This window comes from Sinocyclocheilus anshuiensis, unplaced genomic scaffold (assembly GCF_001515605.1).
Source record: "Sinocyclocheilus anshuiensis isolate Anshui unplaced genomic scaffold, SAMN03320099.WGS_v1.1 scaffold215, whole genome shotgun sequence".
Classification (NCBI taxonomy): domain Eukaryota; kingdom Metazoa; phylum Chordata; class Actinopteri; order Cypriniformes; family Cyprinidae; genus Sinocyclocheilus; species Sinocyclocheilus anshuiensis.
Genome location: NW_015552542.1, coordinates 98919 through 120033, shown reverse-complemented (window position 1 = coordinate 120033; position 21115 = coordinate 98919). Strand labels below are relative to the sequence as shown.

General features: G+C 42.2%; 1 protein-coding gene across 2 annotated transcripts in view; it reads left to right on the top strand.

The window, feature by feature from the left end:
- LOC107663990 (transcription factor Maf-like) overlaps positions 1 to 19036 on the top strand; it is a 131328-nt gene extending 112292 nt beyond the window's left edge. The window contains exons 1-2 of one of the 2 annotated variants that reach the window (XR_001631412.1): positions 9447 to 9523; positions 18781 to 19036. The gene's annotated coding sequence lies outside the window, so the exon portion shown is untranslated. Of the gene's footprint in view, positions 1 to 9446; positions 9524 to 18780 lie in introns of those variants that run through there. The other variant, XM_016454433.1, reaches the window with a different exon arrangement.
- The last annotated feature ends 2079 nt before the right edge of the window (positions 19037 to 21115 follow it).

The following is a 21115-nucleotide window of genomic DNA, read 5'->3' as shown; positions in this document are numbered from 1 at the left end:
GTGATTACAGTGAGTGCTCAGTGAGCTCAGCAGAGCAGAGCAAGACGTATTATAAATGTTACATTACAGCCGCACACTGCTGTCTCCTCTTCAAGAGTTACCATAACACACACACTTTTTGTCTTTTGCTTCTTTATCTGTCGAGCTGTCTTTTTTGTCTTTATAAAGTCCTTGCAGTGTATTCTCTCTCTCTCTCTCGCTCTCTCGCTCTCTCTCGCTCTCTCTCTCTTATTCTTGCTGTTGCTTTGGTGGTGTATGTATCAAGCATGATGAACAAACACACTTAAACAAGAGTGTTTTACTTTCTTTCTCATTGCACATTTACATTACATCTATTTTTACTCATTTGCACTCTTAAAAATAAAGGTGCTTCACGATGCCATAGAAGAATCTTTTTGTCTAAATGGTTCCATAAAGAACCTTTAACATCTGAAGAACCTTTCTGTTTCACAAAAGGTTCTTTGTGGCGAAATAAGGTTCTTCAGATTACAAAAAGGTAAGAAAGAGATGGTTCTTTAAAGAACCTTTGACTGGATGGGTCTTTAAAGAACCTTTGACTGGATGGGTCTTTAAAGAACCTTTGACTGGATGGGTCTTTAAAGAACCTTTGACTGGATGGGTCTTTAAAGAACCTTTGACTGGATGGGTCTTTAAAGAACCTTTGACTGGATGGGTCTTTAAAGAACCTTTGACTGGATGGGTCTTTAAAGAACCTTTGACTGGATGGGTCTTTAAAGAACCTTTGACTGGATGGTTCTTTGTGGAACCAAAAATGGTTCTTCTATGGCATCGCTTAAAGAACCCTTTGAAGCACCTTTATTTTTAAGAGTGTGGTATATTGAAATAAAGCCTATGGCCTTGGTTGTTGTTAGTGTCATGTTCTACTAGTTGAGCTGCAGAATCCCTCTAAACATTTTCTCTTTCTTCTTATCTCTGGATCTGTGATCTCTAACTAATTACAACCTAACTGATTTACATATGTTTAAAATGTACAAATGTTTGTAGAATATTTGTAGCATATTCTACGGTGGCCGAGAGAGCTCAGCACACTGCAACTTAAGAAAACACATGCAAATAGAAAAAAGCACCAGCAAGAAGAAAACATCTTCATCAGTTTGACAGCACATGTGCTGCAAATACTCGCAACACAACCAAATACAAAAACATACTGCAAATCCTCACAACAGAAACAAAGAAATGTGCTGCAAAAACAGAAATGTGCTGCAAATGCTCACGACACAAAACAAAAACATAAATGCACTGCAAATGCTCACAACACAAACAAATATGGAAACGTGCTGCAAATGCTCATGACAAAAAAAAACATAAATGCACTGCAAATGCTCACAACACAAACAAATATGGAAACGTGCTGCAAGTAGCACAGACCACAACGGGAGGACCCCAACAATGACAAAATAACCCTAACAAAACGGAAATCAACCATTTGTTTGTTTATTTATTTACTTACTTACTTTTGGCATATTGATTACTATTTGTATCACAGCAGTTGTACAAACACCATGGTTAAAGTATGGTTAGTGTAGTAAATACATGGTTAATTTGTGGTTACGTACCATGGTTTAACATTGTTTTTATTTTTATTTTTTTTATGTAATAAATGTATTAATTAATTAATTATTTTAAATTTAATAGTAAAACCATATGGTAATTGTTTTTGTAAGGGAAGTTGTAAAAGTGCATTAGCCAGCTTACATAACCTTTAACAGTTACAGTAATTGTGTATTTTGTCAGCTTATTTAGGCTAATAATATCCATAAAAAAAAAAAAAGGCTAAGGAATCATATGGTCTGGATGCTAAAATAAATAGAAATCTCTCCTTTCAGAGCAAACATTGCTGTCCCAGCCATGTTCGTCTCTTTGTGGTTCCCACATTTCCAATGGTGTCTGTGCCTATTTTCAGTGTGTTTCTGTTTTCGGTTGTGTTGTGAGCATTTGCAGCGTGTTTCTGTTTTTGCAGATTGTTTCTTTATTTGTCTTGTGAGAATTTGCAGCACATTTCTGTTTTTGCAGTGCATTTCTTTATTCGGTTGTGTTGTGAGCATTTGCAGTGTGTTTCTGTTTTTGCTGCGTGTTTCTTTATTTGGTTGTGTTGTGGACATTTGCAGCATGTGTGCTGTAAAACTGATGAAGATGCTTTCTTATTTTGCAGGTGATTTTTTTTTTTTACATTTGCAGCACACTGAGCTCTCTAAGCCACCATCATATCCATGTGTTAAATAAAAGAGACTAAAAACAAACTCCTTAAAATGGTACACCACCACAGTTACCTAGAGTACAGTACAAAATAAACCATACTATGATGATAAACATATCATAAAATGTTTTATAATAAAAATAAATTATTAAAAAATATGGTATTTTCAAAAATAGCATATTCATAGTCACTGATTTCTAATAAATAAATAAATAAACGCATACATACATAACATGTCAAATTTGGTCTTAAAGGTAACAATGCCACATTTTTACTTGGTACAGCATACTCAGCTAAAATTCAGTGTAGTTCACACAGTTATGCATATGATGATGTAACTATTTTTACATGACATTTGAGTGTTTCCTTGATGAGAATTGCATTTCACTTGCAGATACAGACAGTCGGATTGTGGCTGAATCACATGTGACTCATGTGTCCACTGACACATTTACTAGAATCTAACATGGGAAATTGAAGTGAACTTAGTTTCATTATGAAATATATAAACTGTGACCAAGAAACCTTTGTACTCATGTAGTCATGTAGATTTATTTTCAAAAATGAATGACTACATAATACAATAATTTCCAACAAAATAGTATACTCAGTCATTGTATGGACGGATTGCAAAGGTAAACCAGCACTTGGAGAATATGGAGAATTCTATTAATTTCAGGTTCTGATTGAGCAATATGTCTCTAAAAGCAGGCTGTGTGGATAAGGAACAGAAGTAGACGTCTCGAGAGCCTTACTTTTAAAATACCACAAAAGCAGGAAGAAAATATGTGGAGGGTTCCTCCTTTCCCAAACAGCTTTTCTTGAAACTTGCCATACTGTCTCGATACAGCAATACGGCTACAACACAAGTGTTCAAATACATTTTAAGTCACTGTACAGTAATGCACGTGCACACACGCAAACACACCCAAAATGTATTCCTTCAAAGCTAAAGTGAATTGGGTGCTGCACTATTTTTCTCTTCATGCACAAGGGGAGATGTTCTGTCGAAGTTCACTGAAACTAAGGCATTAGAAGAAAGTCTTAAGTTGTAAGGGCATGAGGTGCTTTTCACCCACACATCTGAGTCTCCAGCAGAGCAGAGTTAAAACTACACCCAGAGAAAGCAGCAAAAGTGTCACTCCAAGAGAAGGTAATCTGCAATTTTCCAGACACCTCAATTCTTCTGTTCCATTGAACATTCAGCTACTTCCTTTTACGTTCCTATCTTTTGGGTGCAAAGCTCCAACTTGGTGATCATTTCAGCACTTGTCTGTTTTAAAGGTGGCAACTCTGTGATAACATGAGCGATAGTTTGTTTAGGGGTGCTAATAGTGAGCAACAAGCACCTGGGGCATGTGTAAAAAAATGACAGACAATGTGCATCTACTTCTGGTCGCACATTCAAAATATCTTGTTTCACACATTATACTTTATGCATGTTTTTTTTCTTTTCTTTTTCCGGGCGTGTGCTCTACCAGAGTGTTCGAAACTGTCTATTTGCATTGGAGGTGTGGTGCATCCGTTCATCGTGATGCAGGGACTACCCCTTTCAACAGTGACCAATGACTTTTTTTCCTAAAACGTTTTTTAATTTAATTTTAAAGTGTTCTTATATGTTTGTTCATACATTCAAACATGTGCACAAATACACCAATAAGAAGAATCTGGACCTGGACCTAAGGATGGCTGCAGTTGCAGGGCTGTCATACTGTATACATAATATACTCTAGGTGGCCACAAAGGCCCAGTGTGCCAGAGGGCCCTTGAAATAGTCTATAATAATTGTGCATACCATAACCCAGAGACAGTTCTCATAAAATTTACACTGGCAGTGAAGTCTGACTAATAACATTTATTTAAGCACATAGATACTACAGGAATTTAAAACATATTTTTTACATTTCACACTTTCCCCCACTTACTCTTGTATAGTTATGTTTTCAAAGCCCACATTTTCATTGATTTTGCTATAGAACTTAATACATAATTTGCAATCAATATTTTTTTAATTCACATAGGTACTGATTTTAGCACTGACTAAAGTGGAGTGCCACATTTCTACAGAGCAAATATTTATCTTCTATCCACTCCACAGAGAGTTATAAACCTGAGCAGTGATCATTAAACACTCTGTATCTGTCCACGATGTCATCACAACTGCAAATATCACATCTGGACAAGTTAATTTTTTATTTTTTTTTTATATATAATTGCAGATTATTTTGAAATCCATGTAAATCAGGAAAGGCAATAAAAGAAGACGCACAGTTATGAAAAGGTCTAACAATAATCAATATTACATAAAAAAATCAATTAAATATTATTTTAAATAATTTAAATAGCATTTATGCTGATAAGGGTACGGTTTTTGGCCTGTCCCTCAATATGATTTTTCTTTTTCAGCAGGATGTTTAATTTGCAAAATTAAGACAATATTATATAAAAATAACATTTGCATATTGTTCTCATTTACATTTTTTTTCCATAAAATATAAATAATGTTATTGTGTCCCCTGATTTCATGTCAGCCCTGTTAACCTAATCAGCAAAAAAAAAAAAAACTCTGGTTACTCATGTAACCATGGTTCCCCGAGAGGGAACGAGACGCTGCGTCCTGGTGGACACTTTGGGGAATGCTGCCCCCCCTGGTTAGAGAGCACCAAGGAGGTGACAGACATACACCAAACCTTTCCTCAGAAAGGGACCAAGCCACTGATGCCTTGGGCTGCTCACATAATTTGGCAAAATGATGGAGCCCGATACCAGATAAGGTTGAACACCCTAACCAAGCCAAGAACAGAGCCATCCTCAGAGAGCTATGCTATGTGAGCAATAGTAGCCAGATACATAAGACCACTGAGAGGCTGGAAGCCTAGAGGAGTTCTCAAGATTGCCACCAACAATCCCAGCAAGGACACAGCTATCCGCAGATAGCTATATCCAAAGGGTCTTATGAAAAGGACCTTCCTAAAGAGCTGCCCAGACCAAGGGAATGACTACCTACTTAAACCCCGCAGGGGAGATAGCACTGTCTAAGCTAGGGCTCAGGGAGACCGCTACTTAAAAACCCTAGGAAGGGGAGCAGTCACATAGCTATCCACAGATAGCTATATCCCTATGAAGGGGCTACAGGACCAAAAACTAAAACCCCTGGTAAACCTACCTGTGAAGCTGCACAGACCACAGAGAGTGGGCTATCTACGTATGACCCTAGCAGGGGAGATAGCACTGTCTAGGCAAGGGCTTAGGGAGACCGCTACTTAAAACCCCAAGAAGGGGGAGCAGTCCCTAAGCTAGCACATTGATATCCTCAGATAGCCATGTACCTAAGAATGACTCTCTTAACGAGAGGATGCCCTGTTCAGAAGTATCGCCAGAGATACATAAGTGGAGTGGGGTCCAAGGAGAACCGGGGCCAGAACCAGCTAAGAGAATGGGAACAAAGTCGAGCGTGTAACCCATACCATACAGGATTTTAGAAAAGGAACCTAGGAAGGTGAGCAGTCACTGAGCTAGCACATAGACATCCTCAGATAGCTATGTGTAATTTAAATAGCATTTATGCTGATAAGGGTACGGTTTTTGGCCTGTCCCTCAATATGATTTTTCTTTTTAAGCAGGATGTTTAATTTGCAAAATTAAGACAATATTATATAAAAATAACATTTGCATATTGTTCTCATTTACATTTTTTTTCCATAAAATATAAATAATGTTATTGTGTCCCCTGATTTCATGTCAGCCCTGTTAACCTAATCAGCAAAAAAAAAAAAAACTCTGGTTACTCATGTAACCATGGTTCCCCGAGAGGGAACGAGACGCTGCGTCCTGGTGGACACTTTGGGGAATGCTGCCTGCATGACCGGGACCTGAAGCATGCATAAAACAACTCCAATCCTATTGGTCCATCTGGCCCATGACATCATAGGTGGGTACCTGAAAGTATAAAAGGGGCACCTGCTGAATACGTCACCAACTCAGTTGTCTGAGGAGACATAAACAGGCAGGCCGAAGGCATGGCAAAGGGATGCAGCATCTCGTTCCTTCTCGGGGAACCATGAGTAACCCAAGACGTTCCCCTTCTAGGGAACTCAACACTGTGTCCTGGTGGACACTTTGGTGAACGATATCCAATCACGCCATGCTGAGGCGCATGCCTGTCCACCTGGTGAGAGAGCACCAAGGCTGAAGTTCGCCCAGGCCATGAAGTGGGCCATCTACCTAAAACCCGAACAGGGGAGACAGCGCAGTCTAGGCAAGGGCTCAAGGAGACCACTACTTAAAGACCCCACAAGGGGGAGCAGTCTTCAAGCTGGAAAACAGCTATCCTCAGACAGCAGATGCCAAACAAGCCTTCAGCGCTTACCTGAGATAGTTTGTACCCAAGGGGAACTAAACCCATTTATAAACGCCTGGCTAGAACATAGCTGTCCTCAGACTGCTATATTCCAAAGCATAACAGCCTGAACTGGAGCATAATCATCCACAGATGGCTACACTCTGAGCAGAGACTGTTCACTTATCACCCGGCTAAACACAGGAAGCAACATTCCCCGTAACCACTCTAGACTACTGAAGCACCCTGGGAGAGAAAGCTAACAGCTTCATTCCACAGAGCATTCAGTATAACCATGCCCAGCGAGGCTCTCCCCACACAATAACATGCATATTAGAGAGGCACGGCTGAGTTGAATATAGTTCCGCCTACGATCTCGCACGCCCTGAGCTAAAAACGACTCGGTGCTCACACTTCATCGTTATAGCAACGCGAGCATTATCCACGGCATCAGGCAACCCGATAGTCGATGGCTTTCTCCAGACAGTCGATTAGCAAATTAGCAAAATTGTCAAACCTATTACTGTGAGCCGTTACTTTTCAGAGTAACAGGTTTTGACATGTGGGTAACAGGGATGACATATTAGGTGGCTGTGTAAAACGCAAACATGTTTAAAGGTCACCCTGGGTGTATTATTGAGATAATGCCTATATCGTTCAGTGTGGGTGGCATATGAGCATCAGTTACATTTTTAGTTAGTATTGTTGGTATTGTTACTATTACTATTGTTGTTAATGACCGTGATAGGATGATCAGTCTAATCTATTACTCATTGTCAGTAATGCATCCATGTAAATTCAATTAAAAACAAGAGCAGCAAGGTGCAAATCCTCGTCCCAGTCTTGCAGTGTTCAACAAAATCAAGCCAAATTTCAGCATCAAGATCTTGGTCTGGTTTCAGATGTTCACAGAAAAACCAAGATCTGATGATCTTCCTTGCCTAATAATTGAACCAGATTAGTGTATTTTAAGTTCTGTGAGGGAACACAGACAAACAGATGGAACGCATTATCTAATTACAATAATCTTTAAACATTAGATCTCTTAGAAATGTAATGTGCTAAATCAGCAATGAACTGACTTTAACTGAAAAGCTGACTGTTTACTATTGTCTTACAACTATGCCAAGTAAGTGCAAAACAATATAATGCAATTTGAAATGGTAACAATTTACAGTATTATGTAAACAAATATGTGCAGTGTGCTGAAGAATGTGTCATGTCATCCCTGTTACTCTTTTTTTATTATTATTATTAATTTACATTGGGTCACTCTCAAATATATATATATTTTATTTTAATCGAAAATTTGAAACAATCCAAGTGAAAAGAGAGACTAAAATGCTGCTCACATATGTGACAATTATCACATAGTTGCAATAAAATTATAGTATATAGTAACACATGTCTGTAACAGGATTGACAAAAATAGAAAAACATGAAGTAGAAAAATAGTCATAAAATAATAAATTACATAACCTGAGATGGCACAATACAGTGGATTTTTTTTTTTTATCCCCCCCTCCCCCGATATTTCGTGGAATGACCCATGTGCATTTGGCAGACAGTAAAGGACCAAAAGTCAGTGTTAGGGACCGTTACTTGTAGAAGTAATGCATTACCAATATCATATATACTTTTTATATACCATTATATACTTTGTCAGATATTTCAAAGCAAGGGTGCCCAATCTTGTTCCTGGAGATCTACCTATCTGCGGATATCAGCTCCAACCCTGGTCTGTAATTATCAAGTGCTCCTGAAGATCTTAATTAGCTGGTTCCATTGTGTTTGATCATATTTGGTGCTGAACATTGCAGGGAGGTTAATCTCCAGGAACAGGATTGGGCAAACTGTTTTGAAGTGTCAGCAAGACAGACAAACATTGTGCATTGTCAGTGCCATTTTTAACCATTTGAGCAACAGGACTTTTTGAATCAAAACTAGTTTCTCAACTAAAAAAACAATCCACCGGTAGAAAATGGAGTCTGAGCACATTCTTGTTCTGAGGTTGATATGTTTTAGAAGATAAATGGAGCTCGGTGTCTCTTCTTCTAAATAGCAGCAGATAAAATCTAATCTACCAACCTTATATAATGCTGAAAAAGACAGCTGATGCCTAATTCAATTTCAGAAAAGCACAATTAAAATACCCTGGTATGAAATTAGCAGGAGATGAGATTTTTTTCTCTCCCGTCTTCTTTTGATAAACCCACAATGAATAGGAAAAGAAAGAAAAAAAAAAAAAAAAAAAAAAACTTGAAAAAAAAAAAAAAAAAAAAAAAAAAAAAAGCTGTCAGGGAAGCAGAATTGATTAACCATCCAGTCATTCAAAATAGACAGTCAATGAATCTCTCCAAGAGGACCTCTTAGAACTTGCATCTCTATCTGAATTGGAGCTTCAGGCTTCAAAATATATATATTTTTAATTTGTTTACATGTTTGAGTGCAGTTACATCAGTCTTAGATCAATGCGTTGTCTGTCCACAAAAATAGTGCCTCCATTGGATTCATTTTAAGGCACTACCAAGCTGCATCATCTTCTCTGCAAGACTGTATCTCTTCCCAAATCTAGTAAAAAGCATTCACATGAGTTAAGGGAAATGATTTGTAGAGGTATCAGGTGCCACTCTTCTTGTCAATAGATGACCCTGCTAGGACTCCTGTCAGTTGATATCCCAGAGTCCTCTGGTATAGCGTCAGACAAGCGGCCACTCTGCAAACGACTCAGGCCAGGTGTAACAGTTTTAGCTAATTGCCTCATTAATGATTAAGCACCTCCAGCCTGCTCTAGCGCTTCGCTTTGTGGAGAGCAAATTGTTCTGATTGGTTTGATGCTGTCAATTATTGATGAGACAGCAAGCTCAGATGCCAGCACCTGGGTTAGAAGCTTCTCAGAGAGTCATCTCCTCCATTACACTGCACTCTTCATTGCTAGTGATAAAAACAAAATTCCCACTTTAATGGTAATATCCTGTCCATGGGTCACTTTGAAAAGCTTGAATTTGTAGTCACAGAGGACACTAACTGAGTTCAGTGTTACATAGATACCTCTGTAGATGAATACATTCTGGACATGGAAACTATCCTGAATGTCTCATATTCAATTTCAGATCTGGGGCTGCTCTGAGATATGTATGGTCATAAAAGCATTAGAGCTAAAATAAGTTCCCTAACCTCAGCTCGTTTCTAACTTTGAAGAGATACATTTAACCAGATCCCTGTGGATTACATGGGTGATTAGTACTATTGGTTACCTTTGACACTCAGATATAATAGTGCATCTGTTAGAGAAGGACAGACATAACCTTCTGTGGTTCTTAAGTGCATTTGAAACTCGTTGTCTACTCTCACTGAACAAAATAATGGTCTATTACTGTGCTTTGTCTCAAACATACTTGTCAACATTTGGGTCCCAAAATACTTGAGAGGGGTTGGGGCGGGGCAAAAGTATAAATCATTATATTATATTATTATTATTACTATTATTATATTAATTTATTATATTAATTTAAACAGTTATTATCAAACAATTATTTAAACTGTGTGTATATCAAACTGTGTGTTATCTACATAAAAATAAGGGTCGTTTTTGGCTTTGGCCTAAAACAAAAAGCAGAAGGGCTTATTGAAAAATGCAAATTCATTCTCTCCTCATTCTTTGGCTTTTCGCCAGGAATATAGCCATTTCCCCGGTAACTGCAGTAAACAAAGCAGCGCAGCACATGATTTTGCAACTTGCAGCGCTCATATTTAACCAATTAAACCATAGCCTTTTGAAGTGTAAGATATATCTCAATTTGCATGTATATATATTTTTTTCACCGGAGCACCACCTGAGTCTTCTCCTACCGTCCCATTTCTACCAGTGATCCTTTCCTTCCCGCGGTAGTCATCACTGTTGTAGGTTGCTAAGTTGAGGGCACAAATGGGTTGAAATTTGTGTGTCGCTTGTGTGAGAAGGATACAAGATCATACAAGATCTGGCAACTGGGCAACCTTGGAATTTGTTGACGTGATTATTCATATAATGAGGTTTGGGCCATACAAATTACGGGAGTTTTACCGGAGGCGAATGTAGCAAACATAGCTATAAAATATGCCCAATGGGATTTTTCTATAGAAAGATTCAAAATACGGGAGAAATATGGTAAAATATTTAAACGAGATGATAGCGGGGTTGAATGTTAAAATACGGGAGAATCTCAGGGAAAAACGGGAGGGTTGACAGGTATGGTCTCAAATCCTAATGAGTGGCCTAACTGCATTTTTAGGCACCATAAACAGGCTCCTATGCAAAGGCTGTCAATTGTAGGTGGTTAAATTTTGCTGATGTCTGAGACAAAATTTGAGGGAAACCACATCAAATCCCCAAGTGCTTTGTGGGAAAACTCATCAATCAATCAATCAAAGGTGGAAAATGAAGCTGAGAGGAATAGTTGTGAATGGATGCATGCAAATAGCAATAAATAAATAACTCACTCACTCATTCTCCAATAAATTGTTTGCTTAAGCATAGTTTTATGTGATACGTAACAATAAGTTGTCAAATAATTTGGCTTAATAAGGAGTGGTGTGCTATTATTTTTCTAAGCAATAAGAATAATGATTTTTTTGCAGGTGATAAAATAAATAAATAAGCTCTAAAGATGCATTGAAATATTGACCCGAGTCATATTTAGAGACTAGAATATAATTTCTAGAGACATGGTTGTGGGTTCTTTTTAACTGGGCATTAGCAACCATAGTGAGGTGCTGGAACCCATTCTGAACTCGTTTGCAACATCCTGACAACCACCAACTACACATTTGCATTGTGGTATTCATGTTTCACCACTTCACATTTTAAGAAGAAGAAGAAGAAGAAGAAAGTATTTTTTCTTGTTAGCTTTGTTAACAAAGTTGCTGTCAATAAAGAGCATCTTAAATGAGTTGTTTCATGTATGACACATGCAGCAGACTTCAAGTAAAGCACACAAGAGAGACAACATGTCACATGTTAGTGTTACACCCACTAGCTGGAGTGCCCTATGATCTTCATCAGAGGGCACTCTAGCTAGTGGGTGTTACAGTTGGCAAGTTACATTATCTACAGGCTAAAACATACAAGTTGAACATATGTCAATTGTCACCATGTGAAATAAAAGATTCTGTATAAATACTTGAAGTCACAGTGAGCCAAAGAAAGTTGCCATGACACTAACATTTGGTTATTTGACACTTTGGTCACTTATTTCAAGGTATGTTCTGTTTTGCAGATTTGCAGACACTCCACATTATTGCTATTTTATTGGCTCTTAAGACACACCACAAACAACACCAACATTACTATAATGAACATTTTGATTGTGTTGCTTGGCATACACACCCACATTCAGAATGAGAGAGAGGCAGCAGTAGCAAACAGCTCTCAGCGGATGCTGATGTATTAGATGCATGGTGTATGTAAGTGGTACGCAAGTGCGCATTCGTGACTAAAATAAAAAATGCGCTCTGTAAATAAGTTCAGACAGCTCATTTGCATACCAACATGGTTGACAGCTGTTAATGCACAATTACCATTTTAGACTGACAAACTGTAATACAATATAATATTTATATTTGAAATTAAAGCATCAATCTAAGCTGTCCGCTGCCATTTTTAAAGCACAATGCAAAATGTCTCGGTTACATACGTAACCCTCGTTCCCTGATGGAGGGAACAGAGACGTTATGTCATGACGACATTAGGGGATTCACTTGGGAGCCCCAATCATCTCTGACATTCAGAGAAAATGCCAATGAAATTTGGCTAGTGGATTTTGCATACCTGAGCCACTCCCCGTGCATACGGGTATAAATAGGTGACAGGTGCATCCACTCATCAGATTTTTGCTTCGGAGCCGAATTAATGAACACAGTTCGAGATTCACCAGGCAAATTCTCTCTGCTGCTGGAAAAAGAGGCTGTTCTGGGTGGCGTTACTGCACAATCAGCGCTGTTAATTCAGCGATTCCCCTGGGTGCTTCATCTAAACGAGCAGTTTCTGATCACGGACGGCTCATGTCTTTTTAAAGATGCCGTTCCGTCCCTGTCCTCTTGGTTGCAGTCGTTTCCTATCCTCTGTCAACAGCCACGATCATTGTCTTCAGTGTCTGGGCATCCAGCTCGCTGAAGCTGCATTCGTGGATGGTTTATGCATTCACTGTGAGCGTGTAACCATGGCAGCGCTGCCTCTCTCTCCTCACGGGGATGGGCTCCCTCTGTCACTACCCACGCTGGCTTCTCTGCCACAAGCAGAGAACCATCGGCTAGTGATCTTGGCGATCTGAGGGCTACAGTGAGAGCCTCTCCACCGGGCCAGTCCCCGCGGACCTCTCACTTCTCCCGCAGCAGCTGCTCGGTGCGGCTCCCCGGTGATTCTGCTTTGCCGTCTCACGGCGTGGCCAGCGTTTCATTCAGCACGCCGATAGAGAATCAGATGTCAATAGCAGCATCGGGGGGTGGGTTATTTTGATTTGGCAGGGCTGCTCCCCTCGGGTGTTGTCGCCAACGCCGAATCGGACCCAGAGTTGACGGCCATGCTTTCCCAGGCCGCCGTGAGGCGTGCACACCTCCCAGTCCCGAGCCCTCGCAGCGGGATGAGGTTGTGGCATGGGGACATAACATCTCTGTTCCCTCCATCAGGGAACGAGGGTTACGTACATAACCGAGACGTTCCCTATCTGTTGGTCACTACGAGTTATGTCGTGACGAAATTAGGGGTCCATGGAAAGCGCCACAACCTGAACCCCGTCACAACCCTATGGCATTGCAAACGTTGACAAGCAGCCGCGTGTCAGACAAATACCACACAAAAGTTGTAACCTTCCCACTGCCCCAGTGCAAATTTGCTGCCCTTGGTACCCGCAGAGACCAGAAGGGAGTATAACGCTGCTGGTGATAGCAAGCCACTGTTCCTTTCACCACAGAAATGTCTTAATAGAAGGGATTTCGACCTTCAATGAAAGATTTGCTTCAAGTCTTTCCTATTTGTTGTTACAGCTCGGCAGTAAAGGTGGGGAAGTGGAGGCCAAATCCTACCCGCATGGAGGTATCATGTGGAGACACTAAATGAACTGACCCAGGCCTGGGGCAGTACTACATATGGAATGGGTCTCTGAGGCAGGTCCTACCTGAGAGTAGGGATGGAATGACTGCCAGCAGAGACTGACAGAATGATCTGTCAAAGGGAAGACACGGGCTCACCGAGAGGGGAACCTTACCATGGAAGAATACACATATGGGATTGCCCGCAGGGAATCAAGCCATATGGACACCTAGCCCAGTACAGGGGCTGACCAGAGATCCGGGCAAGCTAATACCAATACTGGGCCTGGAGTCAGACTGCTCCACCCATTCTGACTGCCGGGGGTGCTGAAGGATACTCGACCAGGGTTCGCCGTCCGGGGAACTTGCTGGAGGAGGAAAAAGGCGTTCGCATCCCTGGGTGAGGGGGAATGGCGCAGCAAGCATCACACCGGCCATGCTTACCTGTTACCTAACACATGGGAAGAAACTGGCTCAACGCAGAGACTGTAAAATCTTACGAAGGTGTTCGGTGTCGCCTAGCCCGCAGCTCTACAGATGTCTGCCAGAGAGGCATCGTGCGCCAACGCATAGGAGGAGGCAACACTCAGTGTGGAGTGAGCCCTCGCCCCCAGGGGGCACGGCTCGCCTTGGGATTGGTACGCCAAGGCGATGACATCCACTATCCAGTGGGCCAACCTCTGCTTGGAGACAACCTTCCCTTTCTGCTGACCTCCGTAGCAGACAAAGAGATGCTCAGAGCTTCTAAAACTCCGGGTGTGGTCCACGTATATGCGCAGCACTCTTATGGGACACAGCAACGCCAAGGCTGGATCTGCCTCCTCCGAGGGCAGTGCTTGCAGGTTCACCACCTGATCGTGAAAAGGTGTGTTGGCAACCTTTGGCACGTATCCAGGCCGGGGTCTCAGGACAACGTGAGAGTAGTCCGGCCTGAACACAAGGCACTCTTCGCTCACTGAAAATGATTGGAGGTCCCCGACCCTCTTGATGGAAGTGAGCACGGTCAGGATCGCTGTCTTAGCAGACAGGAACTTAAGTTCGACTGAATCCAGCGGCTCAAAGGGACCCCTCTGAAGTCCAGCCAGGACGATAGAGAGGTCCCAGGAGGGCACCAGGGGTGGCCTAGGAGGATTTAACCTTCTGGCTCCCCTCAGGAACCTGTCAATGAGATTGTGCTTTCCCAGGGACCGGCCGTCCACTGCATCGTGATGTGCTGCGATAGCAGCCACATACACTTTCAAGGTGTAGGGGGACAGCCTATGCTCCAACCTTTCTTGCAGGAAAGAAAGCACTACTCCAGTCGTGCATCTCCGGGGGTCTGTCAATGAGATCGTGCTTTCCCAGGGACCGGCTGTCCACTGAATCATGATGTGCTGCGATAGCAGCCACATACACTTTCAAGGTGTAGGGTGACAGCCTACGCTCTAACCTTTCTTGCAGGAAAGAAAGCACTACTCCAGTCGTGCATCTCCGGGGGTCTTCTCGGCGAGAGGAAGGCTTGTGACAGACCACTCAAGTCCACAGATCTGGACACAGGTGCCACATGGTGCCGAGCCCCTGAGAAAGGAGGTCCTTCCTCAGAGGGATGCACCAGGGAGGGGCTGTCGCAAGGGGCATGAGTTCTGGAAACCAGGTCAGGGTGGGCCAGTACAGCGCAACAAGCAGGACCTGTTCCTCGTCCTCCCTGACCTTGTACAGTGTCTGTGCAAGCAGGCTCACTGGGGGAAACGCATACTTGTGTAGAGCCCAAGGCCAGCTGTGTGCCAGCCTGTCCGTGCCGAGGAGGGCCTCGGTCAGGGAGTAATACAGCTGGCAGTCGGAGGACTCATGGGAAGCAAACAGGTCTACATGGGCTTCCCCGAATCGACTCCAGATCAGCCGGATTGTCTCGGGATGGAGTCGCCATTCTCCAGGGAATGTGAGCTGTCGTGAGAGCGTGTTGGCTGCACGATTGAGCTCCCCCGGAATGTGGATGGCGCGCAGCGACTTCAGCCGCGTCTGACTCCAGAGGAGGAGATGGCGGGCGAGATGTGACATGCGATGTGATCGTAGACCTCCCTGTCGGTTGATGTACGAGACAGCCGCAGTGTTGTCCGTGCAGACCAACACATGCTTGCCTAGCAGCAGTGGCCAGAACTGCCGCAAGGCCAGTTGCACTGCCAACATCTCTAGGCAGTTGATGTGCCAAAGCAGTCGGGGCCCTGTCCAGAGCCCCGAGGCTGCCGGCCGTTGCATGTAGCGCCCCAGCCCATACTGGAGGCATCTGTCGTGACGACAACATGCCGGGACACTTGTTCTAAGGGCACCCCGGCCCGTAGAAAAGCAAGGTCCGACCAGGGGCTGAAAGAGCAGCGACACTTTGATGTGATATGACACACGATATGTACCGCGGCGCCATGCCCATCTCGGGACTCGGGAGTGTAACCAGTGCTGAAGTGGTCTCATATGAACCAAACCGAGCAGCGTAGCTGCAGATGCCATATGCCCCAGGAGCCTATAAAAATGTTTCAGCTGAACCACCGTCCTGCCTCTGAAGGAACTCAGGCAGTCCAGCACTGATTGGGCATGCTCGTTCATGAGACGTGCCATCATACTCATCGAGTCCAACTCCACACCAAGAAAAGACATCCTCTGCACTGGGGAGAGTTTGCTCTTTTCCCAGTTGACCTGAAGCCCCAACTGGCTGAGGTGCCGGAGCACCAGGTCCCTGTGATCTCATAACTGCTCTCGTGACCAGGCCATAATGAGCCAGTCGTCAAGATAGTTGAGGATCCTGATGCCCACTTCCCGTACGATGAAGTAGGGGCTGTAAAACCCCTGCCTCATCTCGCCAACCTAGGTGTTGATTCAGAGTGGGGCAGAGCGGTTCTGGAGGAAGCAGGAGGGCGACGAGCAGATTGAGGCCTGGCCCGCGGGGCAACGGTGGCTGGTGGTGCATCATGCAAGATGTTCTGGATCGCCTCGGTCTGTTTATGCACTATCGAGAACTGCTGGGCAAAGCCCTCGACAGTGTCGCCGAACAGCCCAGCCTGGCTTTGTCTTTGTTTGGGTTTGGAACAGCGTGCTTTGTCGACGTCCTTCATCTCTGCCAGGTTGAGCCAGAGATGGCGCTCTTGGACCACCAGAGTGGACATCGCCATCCTGAGGGACCGTGCCGTTACTTTCGTCGCCCAGAGGGTGAAGTCAGTCACCGCTCCTGCATCAACCTCGGGTCGGTGCTACCCTTGTGCATTTGTTACAGTGCCTTGGCTTGGTGGACCTGCAGGATAGCCATAGCATGCAGGGCAGAGGCTGCCTGGCCTGAAGCACTGTAAGCTTTGGCCACGAGAGCAGCCGTCGGCTTACAGGCTTTGGACAGGAGGACGATTCCTCCAAGTGGCGGCGTCTGCATTTTACAAAAGAGAGGCGAGATCGCAACGAAGCCGTGCTCATACGTCCACAACAGGCACATGAGTCATCCATGAACGCAGCTTCAGCGTGTTGGATGCCCAGACACTGAAGACAACGATCGTGTCCATCCTCAGAAGACAGGTAGCGAAAACAACCAAGAGGACACGGACGGAACGGCATCTTTAAAAAGACGCGAGCCGTCCGTGATTTGCACTTTTAGGAAATTTGTTCTTTCAGTTGAAGTGCCCAGGGGAATCACTGCAGACAGGGACACCGCTGTTCGCACCGTAACACCAACCAAAACAGTTCCAGAGATTAAATGGGATTAGTGGAGATCAAGCACGTTCATCCACTTGGCTCCGAAGCAAAAATCTAAGGAGTGAATGCAACTGTCACCTATTTATACGCGTATGCACGGGGAGTGGCTTAGGTATGCAAAATCCACTAGCCAAATTTCATTGGCGTTTTCTCTTAAAGTTAGAGATGATTGGGGCTCCCAAGTGAATCCCCTAATGTCGTCACGACATAACTCGTAGTGACCGAGAGATAGGGAACTGTGACATTTCATTCACCCTCATGCACCCCTGTGTATATAGCAGATGGTGATTTTTATAATGTGGGGCTGTTCAAACCAGACGGGAGATTAACAAACCGGTGTGTGTTGCATGCATTCAAACCCTCTTGCAACTTGTTTGATTCATATGGGACTTTTTTGTACACAGAAAGCTTGTTTTATTAAAGAAGCAGTTACTGTATATGCCGAGCAAAAATAAGAGTTTTTGCTTAATGGCCCACCCACATGCATACAGTGTTTAGACTGTAATACTGTTCTGAACTACTAGTGGCAGTTATGCTTCAAAACTAGCACTCTGTTCAATATATAAATACATAGTTTGTTTATATATTTATTTATTTATTTATTCAAATTGCCTAATGGTAAGATAAACTGGACTAATCGTATACATTTCATTCAATTAAGGGTCTGAATCTGCCAATGGAGGGTAAATTGAGAATGGGCCAAACACACTATAAACATTGTTTGCTCATCTTCTTTGTTTACTAAGTGACACCAATGGCACTGTGTTCAATTTTCAGTGTTAATTTTGGATACTTTCAATCAGTATGATTTATTTTGAACATGATTCAATATCAGAAAGAAATATCCGCCAACCAACTACAACTGATGCTAAAGTTACATCCTGTAGTGATAAGTTCATTGGGTTTTTGGACCATTACTAATCAAGAAATACAAGTTAAAACACTTAAAATTAGAATAGAAATGCCAGAAAATATTGTACCATATTAAATGGATGAATACAAAGATGTTTGTAGGACATAATGTTTAAAATAATATTATAATGCACGTGTAGATTGCTTTTGGCATTCATAGTGGTTAAGCTCAATGGTGATTGTTTGAGAGGTGTTTGTGAAGGATTTTAGGAAGTGGCCATTAATCACAATGCTTATGAGTGTTCTCCAGTGGTGTGGATTTAATTGAATCTGAAAATGGTGTTACCCCAAGCGGTGACTGCTGTTGCTCCTAATCTTGGTGTGGATGATGGCCCACTCACACTCACAGGGTGGTTACCCTAATTTTTTTTTTTTTCTGAACAAACGGAAACCTAAACAGCCATGACTCATTTTACATCACTGGCAATCTCACTTCATAGAGTGTCTCCTGTGTCCCACACAAAAACAATTACTCATCTATGTCTCTTCCTCTCTTCTTCCTTCTTTTTACTCTCCTTATTTTCTCTTGCTGCAGATATCAGGGTGGCAGTTGACGAGATGACTCTCAGCACAAGGCCTTCCACAAAGCACAAGACCTCAAACTCTCTGAAGACGATGCAACAAGAATCAAATCCATAATTCCCCCTCTTCCCCTGGCACTGTTCTTAAGGAGCCGAGTCCTTTGATAAGATCCCTTTTCTTCGACTGCGCCTGCAGCTTCTTTTTTTCTACAACTAAGCATATCAAATGGAAGAAAAATGTAAACGTGAAAGCAAACCTTAAATCGGAAAATGGCCAACCTTGTGGAAAGGATGATATTCTGCTGTTGGAGACACTCTTTTATTTTCAGGAGATAAAAAGAAAGAAAAGAAAAAAACATCAGTGCATGTTGTGATTATTGATCAGCATACATTGCTTCACTGGGTCCACACTCAGCATCTTTGTAGATGACTTTCTACCAATATTGTAATTATCTCAAGCAGGTATAGGCTATATGTTATTTTTGTGTTCCATTTTTCAAGCAAATTAATTTGTTAAAAAATAAATAACTAAATATATGTTTCGAAACTGGCAAGAATAAAAAAAAAATATATAGATTTATTTTATTTTTATTTTTTTCCTTCAAAACTTTTTCCTATCAATCCCAATCATGTTATGTAGATATCTGATAGTTTAATTAAAGCTTGTAAATCTATAGGGATACAGCAAATTGGAGCAAAAATTGGAACTGAAAATGGACTGGTTCTCAGTCAAGCAAAGTAGTTTTAATTTTGAGAGTAAATATTTGCTTCACGTACACACCTGATGACCACTATATGAAGTTCCAAACGTAGGTTTGGGAGGAGCCTAAACATTCAGTTCTGTCAATCATCACTACGAGTGTGTATAAGTAGCAGTCATTGTGCCGTCCCAGCGACAATTCTTCCGGCATCCCTCTGCCTCCCATTCTCCTCCTCTATTTCATTCAGTTCTCCTTCAAACCATACAATCATAGGGGGGATTCTAACTCGAAACTCAAGCCGTGCCTCGGGTTTGAGCCTCCTTTGAGGACAGCAAGCCAAGTTCGTTTACCATTATCTAGCAGGTCTGAATAGGCAGACGAACTCGTGAATACTAAAATATAGATATCCTACCTACATCAAATGCCTACATAAGCTGTACAAATCACAGGAAGTTTAGAAATAAGTGACTAGATATAAGGCACATACAATGATGTGAAAAAGTTTTTGCCCCCTTCCTGTTTTTTTTTTTACTTTTTTGCATATTTGTCACATTTGAATGATTCAGATCATCAAACAAATTTTTATATTACACAAAGATGTACTGAGTAAATACAAAATGCAGTTTTGAAATAATGATTTCATTTATTAAGGGAAAAAGCTGTCCAAACCTGCCTGGCACTATGTGAAAAAAGTAATTGCCCCCTAAATCTAATAACTGGTTGTGCCACACTTTGCAGCAACAACTGCAATCAAGCGTTTGCGATAACTGGCAATGAGTCTTTCACATCGCTGTGGAGGAATTTTGGCCCACTCTTCTTTGCAGTATTGTTTTAATTCAGCCACATTGGAGGGTTTTCGAGCATGACTGGACTGTTTAAGGTCATGCCACAGCATTTAAATCGGATTTAAGTCCGGACTTTCATTTGGCCACTCCAAAACCTTAATTTTGTTTTCCTTGAGCCATTCAGAGGTGGACTTCCTGGTGTGTTTGGGATCATTGTCCTGCTGCATAACCCAAGTGTGGTACAAACTGATTGCCAGACACCATCACACTACCACCACCATGTTTGACTGTTGGTATGATGTTCTTTTTATGAAATGTTGTGTTGGTTTTACGCCAGATGTAACAGCACACACACCTTCCAAAAAGTTCAATTTTTCTCACATCCACAGAATATTTGCCCAAAAGTCCTGGGGATAATCAAAATATTTGTTTGGCAAATGTGAGACGAGCCTTTGTGTTCTTTTTGGTCAGCTATGGCTTTTGCCTTGGAACTCTCCCATGGATGCCGTTTTTGCCCAGTCTCTTTCTTATTGTTGAATCATGAACACTGACCTTAATTGAGGCAAGTGAGGCCTGCAGTTCTTTAGATGTTGTTCTGGGTTATTTTATGACCTCCTGGATGAGTCGCCGTTGCGCTCTTGGAGTAATTTTGGTAGGCCCCAGCACTCCTGGGAAGGTTCACCACTGTTCCAAGTTTTCTCCATTTGTGAATAATGGCTCTGATTGTGGTTTGCTGGAGTCCCAAAGTTTTAGAAATGGCTTTATAACCCTTTCCAGACTGATACATGTCAACTATTTTGTTTCTCATCTGTTCTTGAATTTCTTTAGATCGCAGCATGATGTGTTGCTCTTTAAGCATGCTT